This window comes from Ambystoma mexicanum, chromosome 2p (genome assembly GCF_040938575.1).
Source record: "Ambystoma mexicanum isolate Mex_15411 chromosome 2p, UKY_AmexF1_1, whole genome shotgun sequence".
Taxonomy (NCBI): Eukaryota; Metazoa; Chordata; class Amphibia; order Caudata; family Ambystomatidae; genus Ambystoma; species Ambystoma mexicanum.
Genome location: NC_090923.1, coordinates 1,115,059,578 through 1,115,072,018, shown reverse-complemented (window position 1 = coordinate 1,115,072,018; position 12,441 = coordinate 1,115,059,578). Strand labels below are relative to the sequence as shown.

The 12,441-nt window shown below is 48.7% G+C and overlaps 1 protein-coding gene across 2 annotated transcripts in view; it reads right to left on the bottom strand.

Annotated features, from left to right (window-relative positions):
• LOC138567171 (early endosome antigen 1-like) overlaps window positions 1–12,441 on the bottom strand; it is a 1,584,277-nt gene that overhangs the window by 24,855 nt on the left and 1,546,981 nt on the right. The window lies entirely within an intron of this gene.

Sequence of the window (12,441 nt, the reverse complement as noted above, 5' to 3'; positions counted from 1 at the left end):
GCTCTAGGGAACACGGATCACATGACCGGGAATAGACTTGCCCTGCCAGACAGCGACCAAGAAGACTGAGCAGCAAACACCCCGGCTGCCTCTCGCTGGAGGGGGCAGCCCCAGTCCCAGCTACGGGAGTGACTCTGCAAGGCTCCAACCACTTCGCTGAACCAACACAGAGATCCGCTCCTCGAATCCAAGGTCCACCCGGCCCATTGTGAACGGGCGGCCTGCGACTTGCACCTCTGCCAATATCCGTTGAACCCCGGGGCGTCCCCGCTGAGGTCAGGAGCACAAGGAGTCACGTCGCCTCCCCCATCCACACGAAGAGACTACATATCTTGGCAGGCCACGCACTGGGGTATAACCCTGGGGGCCCCCAGGCAGTAGCATCAAACCCCAAAGAGCCGAACTGAACTCCCTCCCTGAAGCCTGATAAGCATGAAACTGGAAGTAACGAAGGAAGCCCAAAGGACAATGGTACATATCCAGACTACTTTATAAAGTCTAATCTTTCAGCCTATGTCAGCTTTTATTCCTCTCCTAGAGCGAATGCTTTGTGCTATTTTTAGTTTGAATTCCAAGGTCTGCACTTAGAGTGCCTATATTGTGGCTGAGACAATATGAAACCAGATTTGTAATTTTTGTAATTGGTACTCTTGTGGTGTGCGATCCCCAGAGACAAGTACAGTCAATTTTCCAATATGCTTTAATTTGTTTATTTTATAAGTAACCCGTTTCTTCATGTATTTGATTCATACATTTGGGTATTGCTGTGTCCTTACTTCGTACTTTCAGTATGTATTAGATTCATACATTTGTATATAGCCCCTTGTTCTCAGTAATTGAATAACACATATGTACAGTTCCACATTAGTTGCATGATCTCCCAACACGTGTTTCCCCAAAGCTTTAGCTGTGGTTCCTCAGGAGAGATTCCTTATTTCTGTTTTCTTGATCTCGGTTGATATTAGTCGTTGTATTTTTTGTATTTTTCATTCACTTTTTTTAGAAATTGTGTTTGCAATGTTCTTCAGCAAATCTTTTGTTATTCCTGTATTTATCTCCTGCAGCCAGGTACGATTGCCTTGGCGCCTTCGCGATCCAGACTACTGACAATGTCGAAATCCAGGGGGAAAGACCCTCCAACAGCCACAAAAAGTTCTAAAAAGCCCCCGGAAGGCTCCCTTGCTAAGATTTGGGCTAAAGACCCGGACCTCCCCGGGGCACCCCAAGTGAAGGATCTGCACCCAGAGGCAAGGGACGACCCCACACAGGAGGACCAGGACCGTCCAGTGACTCAGTCCCAGTGACTCAGTCCCTGCTCAAGCAATTTTTCAATGACTTCAGAGATAAGATAACTTCCACCATACAGAAACAAATGGCGTCCTGAGGGAGGACCTAGCGGAGGGGCTGCAAGAAATTAAGCAAGACATCAACAAAATGGAAGAGAGGGTGGATACTAACGAAAGGGCAATCCAGGAGCTGACAGAAGACGTGAGGAGAGTCGATGCCCTGTTGGAGACCCTGGTGACGGCCACCCACAATCTCGAATTGCAGGCAGAGGACCTACAAAATAGGTCGAGGAGGTTCAATATCTGCATCAAATGCCTCCTGGAGGACACACAGGACCAGGATCTAGCGGAAGTATTAAAAAATATTTTCATAGGACTTTTGGATCCTGACGCTAACTCAGCGATAAAGTTTGACAGGATCCATAGAGTAGGCCCCCGCAGAAAAGAAACAAGGGCGAGACCGAGGGATGTTCTGGTAGCCATCCAGGACTACACAACCAGGAAAGAATACTTCTCAAGGCTAGGAGAGCGAAGCAGATCACACACAATGGAACAGAAATATTCCTTTATCAGGACCTGGCTCAATCAACCCTCATCAAGAGGAGAAAAACTGCCTCAATCTTTCTTGAGGGACCGAGAGGTCAGATACAGATGGACATTCCCATTTGGGGTACTCTTCGATTGGCAGGGGAAGCAACATAGAATTACGACATTTGAAGAAGGAGCTACCCTCCTGAGCATAGATGCACGCTCGTCCATAGGACCTTCAACAAATTAGCCGCAGACCCTGGGAATAGTCCACAGTAAGATCCAAAAGGCCCAAGAAGAGGGAACACCAGCCACTCCTCAAAGGCCCTGCCGCAGGAAAAGATCAGGACACAAACAAATCTCCCAACAAGACCCCTGAGTGAACATGCATCTTTGTGGGGGCCCATATCTCTACATACCACCTGGGGAGGGCGCAAGACAAGTTAACAAGGCCTCAGAGGCCCGGTGGGGAGGGAAAGGACTCTTGGAATGGGTTTGGGAGAACCCCTGCAGAGCAGACCTGGGTTAGTCAAAGATTCAATTCTCGAGACACCAAATTGAGGGGGGTTAAAGGCCAGTGAATCCACCCAGTCTTTGGAGGGGGGGCCATAGGGGGGGCAGGAGGGTCCAGGAAGAAGGTAGGTCTCAAGGCAGGGAGGGGTCGGAAGGAGGGACCAATGGTGAGGCCCCGGAGCCGACCTGAAAGTCAGACAGCTAATTGAGGAACACCTATTCGAAGATGGGTAGCAGGAATAACCTTACAATTCTATCTGTAAATGTCAATGGACTAAACTCCCCACTCAAAAGGAAAAGAATAGAGGGATACCTAAGAAGGGAACATCCTGACATAGTAACCTTATAAGAAAGACATGTCCATACTTGTGATAGAGGTTGAATCAAGTTCTGGGGGTACACTCGACTCTTCCAAGCGACTCAACCCAATAAGAAAGGGGGGTTCTCCTGGCCTTGAAAGATGGGCTGGACCTGGCGATAGCGATGAACAGGGGAGATATTTGGCAGTAGCTCTGGCAGGGGGAGGGGAAGCCTAGACATTAGCGTCACTATACGCTCCCAACTCGTGCCAGGACGCTTTCATCCAAAATGCACTGCCTAGACTCGAAAAATTTGCAAAAACCCCATCATTCTGACAAGGGATTTCAATATAGCATGGGACCCAACTAAGGACAGAAGCAACAAGGGTGTAGGGGCACTAGGGAAACCATCAGGGGGCTCAGAAAGAAAGTTCAAGATCTGGCATTGGTAGACGCGTGGAGGGAGTTGGAGGGCGACAAGGAAGGCTACACCTTCTATTCGCACGTCCACCACACGCACTCCAGGATAGACTACGTATGGCTCTCTAGGAGTCTCCTGGGACGCACGCTGGTGGGGGGGGGTCACAGTCGGTACAATAATACAGTTCGACCACGCGCCTATAACTCTAAACCTAAAAAGGAACCGACGTCCCAAGGGTCTGTGGAAGTGGCGCTACCCGGCTACCCTGTTTAAAGATGAGAAACTGTCCCAAGAAGGCACGGAACAGATAGTGTCCTTTTTTGAGACCAACAACATCGAAGATACAAGCCCACAGATTAGATCGGATGCCTTTAAAGCAACAATAAGGGGGCAGATTATTGCCATCAAAGTAAGGAGAGATAGGGAACTGAGGTTAGAGGATCTGCTCCTAAAGGCTAAACTGAAGGAGATTATGTCCCGTTTGGGGACGACCCCGAGTGCGGCCACTAAAAAGGGAGTACAGAGATACAAAGGGCCAATTAGACTTAATACAAACGAGGATGGCGGAACGCACCCTACTCTCCCTGAAACAAAAGTATTACATAAAGGCAAACAAGTCAGACCGACTACTGGCCAGGCTGTTGAGGAGGGAAGAAAAGGATAAAACTATCCCGAAAATTAAAGTTGATGGGGCAAGACTAGCGCCAATAATAAGTACATTGAGTCAGATTACCACTCAGCTACGCTACAGGAACTCTATTTAGAAAAGATTGATCTGGTGCGACTAACAGAGGAGGAAAGAGAAGCCCTGGAGCAGGATATGACAAGCCAAGTAATCCGGGTGGCAATAAAAATGCTACCAATTAATAAATCCCCAGGACCAGACGGTTTCACTGCTGAGTTCTATAAGACCCACAGGGAAACGCTACAACCCCACCTGAACAAATTGTTTAACCAGATTTGTGTAGACAGGGCCATCACCAAGTCCATGGAGGAGGCGAAGGTGGTCCTTATGCCCAACCAAGGTAAGGATCCAACAGAATGCAGATCCTACCAAAATCCATATGAAAATTCTAGCAACCAGACTTGACCTAATTCTCCCCCACGTGGTCCAGCTAGATCAATCAGGTTTTGTCAGGTGACATCAGACCGGGGATAATGTAAGACAAATGGTGCACTTAATTGAAAAAGCACACAAAAAGGGAGTCCCCGCTCTCCTCATGGCCTTGGACACGGAGAAAGCTTTTGGCCGGGTGGAGTAGGGATTCCTGTTCGCAACCATGGAGAAGATGGGCTTTGGAAACAATTACATGAATAGGGTAAGGGCCAACTATCAGCATCCTCTCCTCCCGCTCTCCATAAACGGTCAGGTCTCGGAGACAGTCTCATTGCAGCACAGCACTAAACAGGGGTACCCTCTGTCACCCATACTGTATGAAATTCATCTGGAACCCTTCCTAGCAGCGGTGAGAACTAACAAGGATATAGTGGGAATTACGTTTGCGGGAACACCACACAAAATCGCTGCTTTCGCGGACGACATGTTCATAACACTTACCCAACCAGAAACCTCCTTGGGAGCACTATAAAACGAACTCAACCACTTTGGGGGGTGGAGGGGAGTGGCCAGGCTAAAAATAAATGCAAATAAGTCCTGAAGGAAGCAGTACAGCATCTCAAGAGGGGCTCCCTTTACAGATTGGTGGATCACGCCATAACCTATCTGGGGATCAGGCTGGCCAAATCTATAGAGGAACTATACCAAGCAAATTACCCGGCTCTCTTAGAAAAGCTGATAGGCTGGGACCCCTTGTCCATAACATGGCTGGGCCGAATAAATGTCCTAAAAATGGTTACACTCCCCCAGCTACTATATTTGTTCTTGGCCCTCCCAGTCCACGTACCGCCCGCCCTATTTAGGTTGATCCAAAAAATGACTATTAGATTTGTTTGGAACAACAAAGCACCGAGGGTAGCTGCCAGGGTCATGAAATTGCCAATTTCCAGAGTGGGCTGGGGGAACCAGACTTCAAGGCTTATTACCTGACACCCCAGATGAGTCTCATCCGGGACTGGACAATTTGAGGATCGGGGAAAGATCTGGAGGCCGATGGACTGAGTGGAAGGGATACTCTGGAAACCCAAAGCAGATAGATCACCCCAAATGTACAGCAGCACTATCCTTTCCCTTGTGAGACAAGGCCACGAAGCAGCGCACATCACCTCCTACCCATCCCCATTCAGGCCGATACTCAACAATCCACAATTCACTCTGGGATATAAAACCTCCAACTTTACCAGGTGGCAGGAGGGGGGATGTCAAAAGGTCCGAGATATGTTTGAGGGGACCCAAGTCAAACAATTCAATCAATGTAAAATAGACATTGCTCTCGGGGAACGGGAGAGATATCGCTACACACAACTGAGGCACTGGTTACTTCACCCCATCATGAAACAAGCAGGGACACGCCAACTAACCCCCTTAGAAAGATACCTGACCACAGACCCCAGAGACAGGCGAGTGGTAGCGTCTATATACAAGCAACTAAAATCAGGTGAGGATTTGCCCCAAAGGCCTTACATGAAAAGATGGGAGTTGTCCAGGGGGCACACAATAGATGTGACTGAGTGGTCAAAACTGGTCAAAACTATGGTCAAACATCCCCAAACTCACGAGATCCCTCCAAATATGTGAGATCTGGGTGAAAATGCTCTTCAGTGGCACTTAACTCAAACAAGACTTCACCAAATGTACTTGAGGGAATCAAAATACTGTTGGAGGGACTGTGGATTGGAGGGAACATGGAGCCATATTTGGTGGGACTGCCCCAAATTAGACAAATATTGGGGCGGCATACAAGATGCGATAGCGCAAGTCCTGGGAGTGAAGGGCGGAGGCAACAGAGGCTTAGCACTGATTGGCCATGATAGGACCTTGGAGGAACTTCCCTCGAAACCCGGCCGCAAAGTGTACGTTATCACGATGATGGCGGGTGCACTAGCACTGGTGCAAAAATGGAAGTCCAAGGACCCCCTGTTGGAGCATGAAGGGGTAGCAAACATTTTGGAACTTTGCAGCCCTAGAGTGTCTCGCATCCTCCCTCCATGGGGAACACAGAGCATATTGCGGTATCCTGTCATTGCATTGAATCCAAAGCATCGACAGACCATACCATTGAAAGAAATGCATAAAAAAAACAGCAAATGCAATTTTTTAAATGGTAAAGGGTCTAGTTTAGTAAAAATGTGTTTTAATGTTTTAAAAAACAGGGGCTGGGGGCAATCCCCCCAGTTCCATTTTTTAAAAAAATGCATTCAATGTTTTTTTTTAAGATGCTTTTTTGTCAATGGTATGGTTGTGGATGGTTTGGCTGTCGATGGAATCACTAGGAACTCATATCAAACAGACTGGTCGAGGGTACTGGACTTCCTACAAATGAGACCGAGGGAAGCCTGGTGTTCAAGGAAAATGTGCCTCCTAAGCCTAGTAGAGTAGCCCTAGACGGAGCTAAGAGCGCGGAAGCCACTTCAAGGACCGAAAAGAAAGACTATGCACAGCATCGCCCTCCAGACACTGAGGAACAGACAGATTCAAGAAGACAGCCTTCGCCTACAGACTTTAGTCGGACCGAAAGGGGGGTAGGGGAAAGCATACCCATGGTTGAAATGTTATGTTTAAAAATGCAAATAAAAAGTTATGTTAAAAAAATAAAAAGTTGATAAGACTGTCTTTTGTGCGAGGTGGAACTCAGAGACAACTTTAAGAAGAAAAGATGAACGCCCCCTCGACACTACTTTGTGCCCTTCAAAAAGGTTGTAAAAGGTGGTTTTGATTACAGGGCCTGCAGTTCACTCACCCTGCGGGCTGACGTAATAGCCAACAAGAAAACAGTTTTGAATGTTAGCATTCTTAGGGGACAGGAATGTAAAGGCTCGAAAGGAGCTCCCATTAGCTGCCTTAACAGTAGGTTCAAATCCCAGGCCGGTACAATGAAAGGAACCAGTGGAAACAGGTTTGTCAAACCTTTTAAGAATTCTATTACAATCACGACCTTAAAATAAGATCCTTCATTAGGTGATCTTTTAAAAATTGAAAGTGCAGCTAAATAGTCTTTGATTGTGGTTACTTGTAGCCCTGAATGGGCTAAACAGAGTAAAAAAAGAAATACCAGTACAATACTTCAAACGCAAAGGGATCACATTTATTCTCACTGCACCAACTGCGAAACATGTTCCAACGGCAGCGGTACAGAGATTTGGTTGCTGGCCTTCTAGCTGAAAGCAACACCTCCACCACGTCCTCGGAAGGTCCCAATCTTTGTATTTCACCCTCTCAGAAACTAGGTGTGACGATTCAGAGTAATGATTTCTGGTTGAAGAAGGACCCCCCCCCTTGCAAGATCAAGTTCTCTCTTTGGGGAAGGTGAATTGGAGGGCAGATGCCAATTTCCAAAAGATCCGGGTACCACGTTCTCCTGGCTCAATCCAGAGCAATGAGGATCATGGTTTTCCCGAACTTCCTCTACCTACTGATAGAATGAGGAATCACAGGGACTGGTGGAAACGGGTACAGAAGTGGAAACTCCCAATCCACCAAGAACAAATCCACTAGACCTACCATTTGAGGAAATTCCCTGAGAAGAACTGTTTGCATTTCCAATTGACACTGGTCGCGAACAGATCCACTTGAGGGGTTCCCCAAAGGGTGAAGATCTCCATTAGAACTTCCTGAGCTAACGCCCACTCGTGGGAGATTGTGCTTTCAATGCTCAGAGCGTCCACCGCTGTATTTTCCTCTCCAGCTAAATGAAATGCCAGAAGCGAGATTCCTTCTTTTGTTGTCCAGAACCAGAGCTACACTGCCTCTCTGCACAGGGGTACATACCCCACATCCACTCTCTTGTTGAGGTAGTGCATGGCCACTGTGTTGTCCGTCATCCAGCCTGCATCCAAGCCCGCATCTCTGCGGCATCTAACAATTCGGCCCAAACCTTTCAAAATCTGCAAGGAGCGGGCCAATCCTGTAGTCTATACCTCTCCTCTCCCAGGCCCTCTGCACGGCCTTGGCCTCTCATTTCGCTACTATAACTCAGGACATCCTGTTCACCCTCTCTTCCTCTACCTCCTCCTCTACCACTCCTGGCCCGTCTGAAGCCATCTCTCCTCCTCCTTTCTCCTCCTTTCCCCTGTTCACCCCTGACAATGTTTCTAGACAAGTCTGATCTATGAAAGTCTCATCAAAGCTGGTTCTCCCCTGCTCATCCAGAACTATCAAGGACCACATCGACACCCTAGCTCCAGTCTTGGCCGATTTCTGCAATTGCTCCTTTGCCACTGGAACTTTCCCCTACCCCTTAAGCCCTCTCCTGTGCACCCCTTCTAAACAAGCCTTTGGTCGAAACTTCTACTCCGGTAGCCATCGCCCGATCTCCATGACTCCTTTCCTGGGCAAACTCTTGGAAAAGCTGGCCATCTCCCACCTTAATATACATACTGAATCTGTTGGTTGCCTCCATGACCACCAGACTGGCTTCAGAGCTGCCAGAAGCATGGAAACTGCGCTCTCTTTCAGGCTTCCCTCAGCCACCTCTGCTTCTTCCCTCATACCAGATTGTCTGGACGCATTTCAGGAATGGTGTGTCGCCAATGATCTCTGCCTTAATGCCAGTAAAACGGAGATCCTCCACATTGGGACACCCGCTCCCTCCTTTCCTCTCTCTCGCTGGTCGCCCACTGTAGGCTCGCTTCCTGCTCCTTCCTGTGAGGTTAAAAACCTTGGTGTCATCTTCGACTCCACCCTCTCCTTCTCTCCTCACATCTCTGATGTCTCTAAGAAGTCAAACTATCAGCTGGACCGCCTCAGAGGTATTATTCCTTTTCTCACTTTCCCCCAGAAGTTCACTGTCTCCAGAGCTCTGGTCCTCTCTAGGCTGGACTATTGCAACAGCCTCTTTCTAAATCTTCCTGCCTCTACTCTTCGACCTTTACAACGCATCCAGAACAGGACTGCGAGACTTGACCTTGGCCTCAAGCCCAGGGATCGTATCATTCCAGCTCTGAAATTGCTTCACTGGCTCCCTGTGGCTGCAAGGATAAACTTCAAGACCCTCTGCATTGTCCACAAGGCTTTCTGGGGCCTGGGACCGCGCTACCTCAAATGTTCTCTTCCAAAACATCTTCCTTCTTGAGCTCTCCGCTCTTCCACCTCCAACTCTCTGAGGGTCAGACGCTTCTCCAAGCAGAGAGTTGGGGGCTGATCTATGTCCTCGGCTGGGGCATCCCTATGGAACACCCACCTTGCCTCTCTAAAACTTGAGAAGAACCATCTCTGGTTCCGGAAGCAACTCAAGGCCATCCTTTTCACTTCCGCTTTCTCTCTTGCTCTATGCACCCAACTGCTCTGTGCACTGGTCACCTGGTCTCCCTCTGAGCTTGGGACCAGGCTCCTGCATGTGCAGTTGCCCTTGCACTGCCTCTGGGCTCCCCAGCGATTAGGGGTTTGTATCTGCAACCCTACCGTCCCTTCTCCCTGCACTTATGAGTCACCCGCAAGCTGCACTTGTGAGTTAACTGCACTTCCCCCTTGCCCTCCCCATGGCACTTCTCCCTTTCTGTCTTCCCCGCATTTATGCAATCTGCATCACACAAGGCCTAGTAAGATCGTTATTTTGTCCTCCCTTGTTTCCCCCTCCTTGCCTTGTCGTGCCTAGAAACACTTGTGTACAGGCGCGTTATAAATGCCACATCATATCATTATCAGGACATTTCTCCCCTGTATCGAGGGCAGGAAGGCCATCAACACTAGTCTGATTGCCCTCAGTTCTAAAAGTTTGATATGAAATCTGGACTCCGACTGAGACCAGTGTCCGCTGACTGAAAGATCCTTGATATGTGCCCCCCATCCTGAAAGGGAGGCATCTGTCACAACTGTCATCTCTGGCCATGTTTGCCAAAAGGGTTCTCCTCCTCATTATATTCTCTCGGCAGGCCCACCACAGAAGATACTGGGCAACCTTTCTCGAGACCTGAATTAGGTCCGTCATTCTGCAAGAGAACTGAGACCACTGGAATGAGGCTGAATCCAGGACTGCTTCAATAAATGGAAGCTTTTGAGAAGGTATCAAGTGGGACTTCTTGAAGTTCAAAGCGAAGTCCAGCTGATGGAGGAAGTGTCAAGTGTGACTGAGATGACGCTGAGCCTGTTCCGGAGATCAAGCTCTGATCAACCAGTCATCCAAGTAGGGGTAGATGTAAATCCCCTCCCTCAGACCTCTGCCACCACTGCCATAAGCTTGGTGAAGATCCTCGGGGCAGAGTCGAGCCCGAATGGCAGAACCAGAATTGATGGTGAGAACTGCGAACAGCGAATCTCAGGTAGTTACTGTGATTCTGATGGATGGGCACATTAAAGTAAGCATCAAGAAGGTCTCATGACACCAACCAATCCTGGAGTCGAAGAGCCTGAAGGATCGGCAAAAGAGTAACCATCTTGAACTTACCCTTCCTGAGGAACTTGCTCAAGCGTCTCAAGTCCAAGATGGGTAGAACTCCTCCTTCCTTCTTGGAGATTAGGAAATAAGGAAAGTACCATCCCTGATCCCTATCTGCTGCAGGTACTAGCTCTATCGCACCTTTCTCCAACAGGGTTAGAATTTCCTGTTGGAGGAGCGGATCTGTATCTAAGAAAGATCAGACTTTTGGGGGGCAATCCAGGGGTTTCTTTAAGAATGGGAGCCAGTAACTGTAAATCCACTGGGCCTCATTCCGGGTTTGGAGCTAACCATGGAGTAATTAGCTCCATGGTTGCCTCTGAAACCGTCCCAAATCTGGCATGGTGAATGGAGTAATTACCGGTCCATTCCAGGGTTGGAGGGACCGGTAATTCCCCATTCACCTTTTGCCCTTCCCCATTCCCATTTCTGCCCCATAGGGCTCAATGGGAATGGGGAAGGAGGTAATTACGGCACCGTAAATTACGGTACCGTAATTACCTCTGAAGTACCTTTGCGGGTCCCGTACTTAACTCCTTCTAAAAGCAGGAGGTAAGGAAGGACCCGCAAAGGGACCTCGGAATACGGAGGTAAGGGATTACCGGTATCGGCACCCTTACCGGTGCCGGTAATTCCTTACCTCCAACCTCGGAATGACCCCGACTTTCTGCAGCGGCCATGCATCCAAGGGTATGCCTCACCAATTCTGAAGATGCATTGATAGTCTGCCCCCAACCACAGTTTTGTGTTTAAGGGAATCAGAGGTTTTACTGATCCAGCTGCATGTGAGGGCAAGGTGGAAGGAGCTGCGAGGGGAGTCATTCCTCCTCCACCTCCGGACCCACGTGTGGCCCTTCTCCGACCTGTTTGAGAGTATTGTCCTCTTCCCCTTGAGACTGAATAATTGAAACGAAAAGGACACCCTCTCCATCCCTGTCCAGAAGATTGGGATTGGAAAGGTTGACGGATTGCCGCCCGCAGAGATGCTGCTGCTGCCCTGGAAGCTTGCAGCTTTTCCAGGCTATCCTCAGCTTTCTCTTCAAACAACTGGCCACCATCAAAAGGTATTTCCAACAAGTGTGCTTGAAAAAACATAACTAGAGGGAGAGACCTAAGTGGCAGGACTGTGGGCAACAATTAGTAGGGCAACAAACAGGAAGGTCCCACGATTTACAAATTTACCATACCTTTGGTTGTGTATGTAGTAGTAGTCCAGAGTATTATCTGAATTGAATCTGCCTTAGAGACCCGTCCACAGACTAATCCTGGGTGTATACAGTTATAGGAAAAATTAAGTAGGCTATACCATATACAAGTAAAAACAGCCATTTCAAATTGGCTGTGCCATTGGCTTTATTCTGTCATGATTCCTGCCCCTCATGTCCCCAGCCCTCCAAGATGTCAGGCTGGAGCCAGGCCACAATCACCTACATGGCCCTCAAGGGCCTCTCCATCCCTCCAAAGACCCACTTGGAGTCAGACTTAGCGCTTGTGGCACCAGACTCACTTACTCCATAGGATAACATTGGGGATTGGACTTGTAGTGCATTGATGGGGACAAGATGGATGCCCCCACATATTTTGGTTCCCAGAACTGCATGTGCAGTCTAGTCTTTTGGGTGTGGTTCAGCCTAAAGACACCTGGGATACTCAGAGACTATTTAAGCCACGCCCACGCTGAGAAACATGCTTTGTGTTTTCTGCACCTGCAGCGTGACACTCACCGTGTTCGGATCGGTCTCCAGTAGGCCTGCATCTTTCTTCTGCGCTCAGCTCCTGCAAGAACAAGAACACCGTTAGGAACAGCCTTACCTTGCAGCGCTTCTGCCCATCATTCATCGCTTCTTCTGTTCTGCGGGCATCTTCGGCAGTGTCATTCCCATCCCGGCACGCCGCTTCCTAAG